Here is a 9,909-nt window from a genome sequence, read left to right as displayed (position 1 = left end):
AGTCTGATCATTGTGTTTTCTCCCCATGACGACAGAGACAGGGCCAGAGACTCTAAACCAGTTTGGAATAATAGAACTAACGTAGATGGGGTGCATCGGGATGCCTGTAGGGCCCTACCTCATGTCCTTTCTGCCACATGTCAGATTCCAGCTGTGGCATTGGTGGCCAGTTCTGTGATAGCTTCACTTCGCTTCACTCTAACAGCATCTTGCCTGAGGGGCGTATTGTGTTCTTTGCTTTCAGCTCTGCAATTTCTCCAGAAAGAAGGAAGAGTTTACTTAGCCTGTACCAGTAGGAGTTTACTTAGCCTGTAGACAAGCAATAGCAATTTATTGCATAATAGAATGGTACACTTGGGATCAGGCCCAACAGTCCTATCCAGACAGCAATTCAGAGAGCAGCAGTAAGACTCCAAAACCGGTGGCCCAAACTCCCATGCCACCAGTGCCTCTTCCTAAACTCACCCCTGTGGTCCCATGGGACAGGTGGGCTACCCACTACAACTGGGGACCGGAGGAAGTAAAAAGAAGTCTCTAGATTGCTTTATGGGTCAGTAGGCCCAGTTTGTTGGTGTGAGCTCAAAACAGATGGCTGCCACACTGTACTTTCACTTAAGGATGGCCCCAAAGGATGGGGATGGAGGTCATGCATGGCCCATTGCTGGACTCCCTCCCATCAAGGTTGGTCCTAGCTCCTGCCCTGCTCAATTCACAGCCTAATGGCAGCACAGACTAACACTGAGCCCTCAGTATGGTACCATCCCTCAAGGAGACCAGCCAGCCATTAATGGCAAGTTGAGATACACTGTACTTCTATTTTGGAAGAGGCAGTAATTCGTTCTTACTGCAGTGAATACCTCCTCTGGATATATCTTTGCCTGCCCCATCCACAATGCCCCATCGGTATTTCCATCAGATGGATAACATGTTTGATTTACCAAATGACATCCCCCATGACTTTGCCTCAGATCAAGGGACGCCTTTTTATGGAAGAAGAGATATGACTGCTTCTACCAAATATTGCAGTGCCCAATATCGATTGCTATCCTCATAGACATGGTGGGATGTCCTACTGTGGGCTCAGCTGAAGTGCCTGCACAGAGACAACTGAGCAACTTGAAGTGCTGTCTTCCAAGAGGCAATTCATGTCCTGAGTCTATAGCTAATACAGCAAGCACTTTGTGCCCATAGCTAAAATATGTGGGTCCAGAAACCAAAAGGTAGAAGTAGGAGTGCCCTCCACACCACTCCCAGTAACACGCTTACAGAATATGTGCTTCCCATCCTTACAATTTTAGGTTCCGTGAGGTCCTTATTCCAAAGAGGGGAATCATTTCACCTAAGCGAACATAGTGAGAGTTCCACAGGAGCCACAATTAGTGCATCATCATTTTGCGCTCCTCATGCCAATTGACTAAGAGGCAAGGAAAAAATAGAAATTACTATAGGTGGTGAATTAATGATGGCCCAAACTGCCCCCGTCAAGAGGTGGGATGTATTTTTCCTCCCCCTTGGATCTGGGCTGTGCCTGTAACTACTTTGACCAAGAGAATACAGTGGAAGAGATTCTATGTTAGCCCCTGAGATCCCCTTCAAGAAGTCCCCTATTTCCTTTAAGCTCTTCTTCAGTTATCTATCCATCTGAGCTCATTGGCCGATAAACACACAGGCTGTGGTATCTCTTAGACCAGGACTGCCAATATCATTCCCCAAAGATCTCCCTGATACATATTTCATTGGAGTCCAGCTCCTTGCAGTGTGATTGTCTCGTTACTATCATTATCATTTTTTGCCATAGCATAGCAATTCCTGTGCCATGATGTTTAACAAATTCTGATGTTTAACATGTCCACAGAGTTATAGTCATTAGCAGCTGCGGTTTCTGCTACTGGGAACAGTGAAGGAAGGCATTCTTCTGTGGAACACCATTACTAACTTCCCAGGGAATGGAAAAACACCTCTGTTGATAATAGTTGGCTTTGAGTTCAAGCAAGGTGTCAGGAGCAGCAGCTTGGGGAGTGGTTGCTGCCTGCTAATCTCAAATCAGGATTGACATGTGCAGCCTGCTCTATTTCTACTGCAGACATTTCACTTGAAATAGCTACACTGATAAACAAAATAATTGTAAATATATATATTTTTTCATATTACATGTGGGAATGATTTGCATGGAAGACTCCTTAAATGGAAAATAAAACATCACCATCCAGCTCTAGTCAATACTATATTATTGCTTTTATGGCAATTAACATCCCACTCTGGGTTAGTCTTGTTATTGTCCCTGTTTTTGTTACTAAAACTAATGACCCAAAATCAAAGACATGACCCATGAAAGAAATGATTGAGAAGCTGGACTTCATTAAAACTTATAACTTCTGTGCAGAAGACACTGTCAACGGAGTAAGAACGCTGGGAGAAAATATCTGATGAAGGACTGGTATCCAAAATATGCCAAGGGCTCAAAACTCAACAATAGGGAAATGAACAACCCAATTTAAAAAATGGGCCAAAGATCTGGACACCCCATCAAAGAAGATACACTGATGGAAAATAAGCAAGTGAAAAGATGCTTAACATATGTCATGAAGGAATTACATATTAAAACAACAATGACCTACCACTACACATCTACTAGAATGGCCCGAATCTGGAACATTAGGATAGCACCAAATGCTGGCGAGAATGTAGCACAATAGCCATTCTTCAGACATCCGTGATGGGAGTGCAAAATGGTATGGCCACTTTGGAAGACAGTTTGGCAGTTCCTTACAAACCTCAACATATTCTTACCAAGCAATCCAGCAACTGTGCTCCTTGATATTAACCCTAATGAGCTGAAAACTTACGTCCATACAAAAGCCTGCATACAGACATTCATGGCAGCTTTATTCATAAATGCCAAAACTTGGAACAACCAAGATGTCCTTCAACATGTGGATGGATAAATAACACGTGGTACATTCAGACAGTGGAATATACCCCTCGGCACAAAAGCCATGAAAAGATACAAAAGAAACTTAAGTGCATATTACTAAGTGACAGAAGCCAATCTGAAAAGGCTACGTGCTGCGTGATTCCAACTATATGACAATCTACAAAAACAAAACCATGGAGATAGGAAAAATGTCAGTGGTTGCCAGGGCTAGGAGGAGGGAGGGATGAATAGGTAGAATACAGAGGATAATGATGGCAGTGAAATTATTCTGTAAGGTGCCGTAATGGTGGACACATGTTGTTATACACTTGCCCAAACCTATAAAATGTCCAACACCAAGAGTGAACCCTACATAAACTATGGACTTTGAATGATAATAATGTGTCAGTGTAAGTTCACCAGTTGTAACAAATGTACCACTCTGGTGCAGGATGTAGATAGTGGGGGAGATTGTGCCTGTGAGGTGAGTGGGGGATGGCGGAAGGCAAGAGATTTATATACTTTCTGTACTTTCCACCCAATTTTGCTATGAACCCAAAACTTTTCTAAAAAAAAAATAAAGTCTTTTTTAAAAAACTGCAGAAGAGGCTTATATTTTTATCTTCACATTCCTGCTTTTTTGAGGCCCTGGGGCTGTTTAGATATTAAGAAGCTCTTTCATATAAGATTCTTGGGTGACAGTAGAAAAATATAGCTTCAAACTATATGAAAAGAGTCAGCGACAGCTGAGTCCACTGACCAAGGCTGACTAGTTCTTTTTTATTTTTTAAACAATATTATTTTTTTATTAAAAAAATGTTTAATGTTTACTTATTTTTGAGAGAGGTGCAAGCAGGGGAGGGGCAGAGAGAGAGGGAGACACAGAATCCAAAGCAGGCTCCAGCCTCTGAGCTGTCAGCACAGAGCCCAATGTGGGGCTTGAACCCACAAACTGTGAGATCATGACCTGAGCCAAAGTTGGACGCTTAACTGACCGAGCCACCCAGGCGCGCCCAAGGCTGACTAGTTCTACTACTACCTGACTGCATATCCATAATCAAACCAACTTCCTTGCATCTTTCACCTTAACCTGATGTGAGCATATTGGGCTACACAGTTCTAAAATCAGCCGCATTTCAAAATGGTGATTCTTTTATTTTCATTTTCCATTTTTTACATCCAGAGAAAATGTGGTATGGTTTCAGGGTCACTGTCACACTGGACCCAATAATTCTAGAGAGAATGTACTTTGGAAGTCAGGCAGCTGCTTATATTAGGTAAATACGAGGAAAGATGTTGCAGGACTAGAGACTTACATTTTTAAAAAACGTGTAATGATCCAAGAGACATCACCCAGCAAATTTGGTACTACTCTGTCCGTCACAGAGGAAAGATCCAGAGCTGATGAAGCATCCATTGTGATTCACCCAGAGAGGTTCTCAAGGACAGATTTCCCCCCAGTATGGGAAGAATCAAATGATTCAGTCTGAAGGGACATGGCTGTAACAGAAGACACGTGGAGAAGATATTTATGAGATGGAATGAAAAAGAGCTGTGGACACTTACCAGATTTTATATTCTTAAGAGGTAAAAAGAGGATTATACTTTGAAAAGATAAACAAATTAACCTGATTCATCAGGAAAAAAAGAGAGATGACTCAAATAAATAAAATCAGAAATGAAGGAGGAGAAATAACAACGAAACAACAGAAATACAAAGGATTATACGAGAATACCATGAAAAGTTACATGCCAACAAATTGGACAACCTAGAAGTAATGGATAAATTCCCAGACATATAACCTTCCAAAACTGAATCAGGAAGAAATAGAACATTTGAACAGACTGATTCCTAGCAATTAAATCAATGAATCAGGAATCAAAAACTCCCAAAAAATAAAAGCCCAGGACCAATGGCTTCCTAAGTGAATTCTACCAAACATTTAAAGAGGAGTTAATACCTATTCTTGTCAAAGGATCCCAAAAATAGAAGAGGTAGGAAAGCTACCAAATTCATTCTACAAGGCCAGCATTATCATGCTACCAAAACCAGTTGAAGACACTGCAAAAAGAAAAAAACTAGAGGCCAATATCTCTGATGAACATAGATACAAAAATCCTCAAGAAAATATTAGCAAGCCAAATCCAACAATTCATTTAAAAAAATCATTTGCTACAATCAAGTGGGATTTCTTCCAGGAATGCAAGCATGGCTCGGTATTAACAAATCAATGTGATACATCACATTAATAAAAGAAAGCATTAAAAAAACAAATGATCATCCCAATAGAGGCAGAAAAAGCATTTGACAAAGTACAACATCCAGTCATGACAAAAAAAAAAAAAAAAACAAACACTCAACAAAGTAGATTTAAAGGGAACATACCTCAACATAATAAAGGCCATGTATGAAAAACCCACAGCTAACATCATACTTAATCATGAAAAACTGAGAGCTTTTCCTCTAGGATCAGAAATAAGACAAGGATGTCCACTCTCACTTTTATTCAACATAGTACTAGAAGTCTTAGCCACAGCAATCAGACAACAAAAAGAAATAAAAAGCATCCAAATTGGTAAGGAAGAAATAAAACTTCCACTATTTGCAAGTGACATGATACTATATATAGAAAACCCTAAAGACTCTACCAAAAAAAACTGCTAGAACTGATCAATGAATTCAGTAAAGTCGCAGAATGCAAAATTAGTATACAAAATTTTGTTGCATTTCCATATGCTAATAATGAAGTAGCAGAGAAAGAAGTTAAGGAAACACAGGGTGCCTGGGTGGCTCAGTCAGTTAAGCATCCGACTTCAGCTCAGGTCATGATCTCACAGTTTGTGAGTTCAAGCCCCACATTGGGCTCTGTGCTGACAGCTCAGAGCCTGAAGCCTGCTCCGGATTCTGTGTCTCCCTCTCTCTGTCCCTCCCCTGCTCACACTCTGTCTCTTTCTCTTTTAAAAAGTAAATAAAGATTTTAAAAAAAAATTTTTTTAAAGAAATTAAGAAAACAGTCTCATTTATAATAGTACCCAAAATAGTAAAATACCTAGGAATAAAATTAACCAAGGAGGTGAAAGCCTTGTACTCTGAAAACTATAAAACACTGATGAAGAAATGGAAGATGACACAAACAAATGGAAAGACATTCCATTCTCATGGATTGGAAAAATCAATATTGTTAAAATGTCCATACTACTCAACTCAGTCTACAGATTTAATGCAATCCTTATCAAATCAAAATACCAGCAACATTTTTCACAAAACTAGAACAAATAATTTGTATGGAACCACAGAAGACCCCAAATAGCCAAAGCAATCTTGAGAAAGAAGAACAAAGATAGAGGTATCACAATCTTAGATTTTAAGATATAGTACAAAGCTGTAGTGATCAAAACAGTATGGTATTGGCACAAAAATAGATACATAGAACAATAGAACAGAATAGGGAGTCTAGAAATAAACCACTGCTTATATGGTCAATTAATCTACAACAAAGGAGGCAAGAACACACAATGGAGAAAAGACAGTCTCTTCAACAAATGGTGCTGGGAAAACTGGATAGTTACATGCAAAAGAATGAAATGAGCACTTTCTTACACTATACACAGAAATAAACTCAAAATGGATTAAAGGCCTAAACGTGAGACCTGAAACCACAAAACTCCTAGAAAAAAATAAACATTAATTTCTTTGACATTGGCCATAGAAACATTTTTCCAGATATGTCTCCTCAGGCAAGGGAAACAAAAGCAAAATTAAATTATTGGGACTACTCCAGAATAAAAAGCTTTTGCACAACAATGGAAGCCATCAGCAAAATTAAAAGACAACCTACTAAATGGGAGAAGATATTTGCAAGTTATTTATACAATAAGAGGTTAATATCCAAAATATATAAAGAACTCATACAGGCTGACTCAGAACTCCTGGCTGACTCAGTCAGTTAAGCACCCAACTCTTGATTTCAGCTCAAGTCATGATCTCATGGTTTGTGAGTTCGAGCCCCTTAACATGCTCTGTGCTGGCAGCATGTAGTCCACTTGGGATTCTCTCTCTCCTTCTCTCTTTGCCCCTCCCTTGCTCTCTCTCTCTCTCTCTCTCAAAATAAAATACACATTTAAAAAAAGATACAACTCAACACCAAAAAAAATCCAATTAAAAATGGGCAGAGGACACGAATAGACGTGTTTCCAAAGAAGACCTACAGATGGCCCACAGACACATGAAAAGATGCTCAACATCCCTAATCATCAGAAAAATGCAGATCAAAAGCATAATGAGATATCACCTTACAGCTGTCAGAATGGCTAGAATCAAAAAAACATGAAACAACAAGTGTTGGTAAGGATGTGGAAGAAAAGGAACACATGTGCATCGTTGGTGGAAATGCGAGTTAGTGCACCCACTGTGGAAAACAGTATGGAGAGTCCTCAAAAACTTACAAATAGAATTACCCTATGATCCAGTAATTTCACTACTGGGTAGTTACCCAAGGAAAATGAAAACACAAATTTGAAAAGACATGTGCACCCCTATGTTTATTGCTGCATTGCTTACGGTAGTCAAGATATGAAGGCAACCCAAATTTCCACCCAGAGATGAATGGGTAAAGACGATATGGTACGTATACACAATGGCATACCACTCGGCCATAAACAAGAATGAGATCTTGCCATTTGTACAATATGAACGGACCTAGGGGGCATAATGCTTAGTGAAATAAGTCAATCAGAGAAAGACAAACACCTTATGATTTCGCTCGTATGTGGAATTTAAGACACAAAACAAAGGAAAAGAAACAAACACAAAAATTAACTTTTAAATACAGAGAACAAATCGGTGATTGCCAGAGGTGGGGTGGATGGGAGGATAGGTTAAAAAAATAAAGGAGATCAAGAGGACTTATCTTAATGAGCGCTGAGTGACATATAGAATTGTTGAGTCATTATATTGTACACCTGCAACGAATCCAACACTCTTTGTTAATTATACTTCAGTTTTCAAAGAGAGGATTGCACTTGTGGCAATGGCAGAATAACAACTAAAACCTCTGGATAAAATCTAAAAAAACAAATATTTGGACACGCTGGAGAAAGTCCCAAAGCAGGAAGAAACTTAAAAACTGTTCTCTTTAGGGGCGCCTGGGTGGCTTAGTTGGTTAAGCGTCCAACTTCAGCTCAGGTCATGCTCTCACTGTTTGTGAGTTTGAGCCCCGCATCAGGCTCTGTGCTGACAGCTCGGAGCCTGGAGCCTGCTTCAGATTCTATGTCTCCCTCTCTCTCTCTGTCCCCTCTCCCTCCCCCCCACCTCACCTCTGTTTCTCCCAACTCTCAAAAATAAACATTAAAAAAAATTTTTTTAATGTTCTCTTTCTAACAACAATGACAAAAATGTTCTCTTTCTGTAATATCTCAATCTCTCTCTCCCTCTCACTCTCTCTCTCTCTCTCTCTCTCTCTCTCTCTCTCTCTCTCACACACACACACACATGCACACACACACAACTTTTTGCCTGAGGGCAGGCCTTAGTCAGCCACCACGCAAGCAGTGATAACTCAGAAAACCTCAATCTAGGAGGCATGAATAAGAGGAGTTTAGGGTGACCAAGCAGTTGAAAAACAGGGTGGAGGCAGGGACATCATGAAAAGAAGAGATCCACAGAGGGAGAGCCCTACATCTACATAAACTCTGCTTAATCTCTGGCTGTCGCTGACCTATGGTTTCACAGAGCAGATTTTAATCAGTCCAATGAAGAATAAAATAACACAGCTAAGATTTCAGTTGCTGCCTGCCACAGAAGAGATAGAATTTGGAGTTTGAATTCACTTAAATTTTTTTAATGTTTACTTATTTTTGAGATTGGGGGAAGGGCAGAGAGAGGAGGAGAGACACAGAATCTGAAGCAGGCTCCAGGCTCTGAGCTGTCAGCACAGAGCGTGACATGGGGCTCAAACACGAACGGTGAGATCATGACTTGAGCCAAGGTCTGATGCTTACCTGACTGAGCCACCCAGGCATCCCAGGGTTTGAATTCACTTAATTCACTGCTAATAAAGAGTATAAAAACAAAATCAAGAATCTTCAGAGAAATATAATGAATCCAAGGTCTTTACAACATCTCATTCACAAAATCCAGGATATCATCCAAAATTACTAGACATACAAAGACACAAGAAAATGTAATCCACACTCAAGAGAGAAGGTAACCAACAGAAACATTAACCCCAAGAAGACCCAGATATTGGGATTGGCAAACAGAATTTTAAAGTGACTATTATAGGGGCGCCTGGGTGGCTCAGTCGGTTGAGCGGCCGACTTCAGCTCAGGTCATGATCTCACAGTCCGTGAGGGCTGTGAGTTCTAGCCCCGCATCGGGCTCTGTGCTGACAGCTCAGAGCCTGGAGCCTGTTTCAGATTCTGTGTCTTCCTCTCTCTGACCCTCCCCTGTTCATGCTCTGTCTCTCTCTGTCTCAAAAATAAATAAATGTTAAAAAAAAAAAATTTAAAGTGACTATTATAACCATGATTAATAATGTAAAGAAAAATATGTTTGTAATAAACTAACACATAGGAAATCTGAGCAGTGAAATAAAAACAATTTAAAAGAACCAAGAGGAAATTCTAGAACCAAAAATTAAAGTCTGAAGTAAAAAATACATAGCCGATTGTACATAACAAAAGAGTTATTGAGTTTAAAATGTATCAATAAATAGGGAGCACAAAGGAAAAAAGATTACAGAAGTAAACACAGCCTCAGTGGTCTGTGGGAAAATGTGAAAAAGCCAGGAGAAGAGAGAGAAAATGGAAAAAAATATTTTAATGAACCAAGACAGAATATGTAGAAAGTAAAGTGTACCTAGGCATATCATACTCAAACTGCTGAAAACTAAAAATGCAGAGAAAATCTTGATCAAAGAGAAATTACATAATACATGTACAGGGGCAAGGCTACAAATGACCTCTGGCTTACCACTTGAAAAAGACAGAGGCCA

Source organism: Panthera pardus, unplaced genomic scaffold (genome assembly GCF_024362965.1).
Source record: "Panthera pardus isolate Hobbes unplaced genomic scaffold, ASM2436296v1 HiC_scaffold_18, whole genome shotgun sequence".
NCBI lineage: Eukaryota > Metazoa > Chordata > Mammalia > Carnivora > Felidae > Panthera > Panthera pardus.
The sequence above is the reverse complement of the archived record's forward strand: the minus strand, read 5'-3'. Positions refer to the sequence as shown.